Raw genomic sequence first — 988 nt, forward strand, 5'->3', positions numbered from 1 at the left:
AAAATTAAAAATCTGCGATATTAGTTAAAATCAAAAAACAAATTAGTTTTACATATTTTGCGTAAATTGTAAACTTTCTATTTTAACATCTGAACGAAACCGACTAGTGCGTTGGTGAACACTTAAATTGCCATCTATTCTCATTTCCATTTGCAACCTTTCAGTGTATATATTTCAATGATAACGAAATATTAAAACTTTCCGCATCAAAAGCAGCGTCTGTGATGTAGCTGATCTGTTTGATGTTGCATTTCAAATTACATTTTAAGTTTGTTATAAGTGAGCATGGATTTTGGTAAGAATTTTCATGCACTTATCCATTATTTTATCGTTTAATTAAATAAAGGGAATTTTTTTCAGCCAATATCTTATGCACTTAACCAAGTTCGACTGTATTTTATATAAAATGTATGAACGTCAAACAGGATTTTTCATACAAACAACAAAACTCATCGACATGTATAAAAAATATATATATATGGATGTTTGTTTCGTAATGAAGGGAACTTTGTAAATATTAAAGTAAAATTCTCAGATTGTAAACAAGAAAGATTTAAATAGAACACTCCCAGTAAAATCAAGAAATTAATCAAATACTAATAACAATTAAGTAGTTGTCATTCCTTGGTTTAGCTGGGAAGCTGCAACTGTGAACAATTTGTCAATTGTGCATTTTCCCTTTGTGTTAAAATCGCCTTTACCAACATATGCGATGTGACGAGAAAAGCGAAGAATGTTTGACAAAGGCATATGCGTGAAATCATGCGTAAAATTAAGTGAAATTGCGAGCTAACGCGTAACGTTAGCATTAGTGCCATTTGTAACCCGGAAATTGGAAGTGTTGCTACAACGTTCCAGATTTTTCAAACAGATTATTCAGTATTCTGACATTACACCCGGAAATCTTGATAAATCAAATCCTTGATAATTTCCACAGGAACAAATTTATTTTCCAACGGGGGGACCCAATTCTATATTCCGTTGGAAA

The sequence above is a fragment of the Trichinella spiralis genome, assembly GCF_000181795.1.
Source record: "Trichinella spiralis strain ISS 195 chromosome Unknown Scfld1, whole genome shotgun sequence".
Taxonomy (NCBI): domain Eukaryota; kingdom Metazoa; phylum Nematoda; class Enoplea; order Trichinellida; family Trichinellidae; genus Trichinella; species Trichinella spiralis.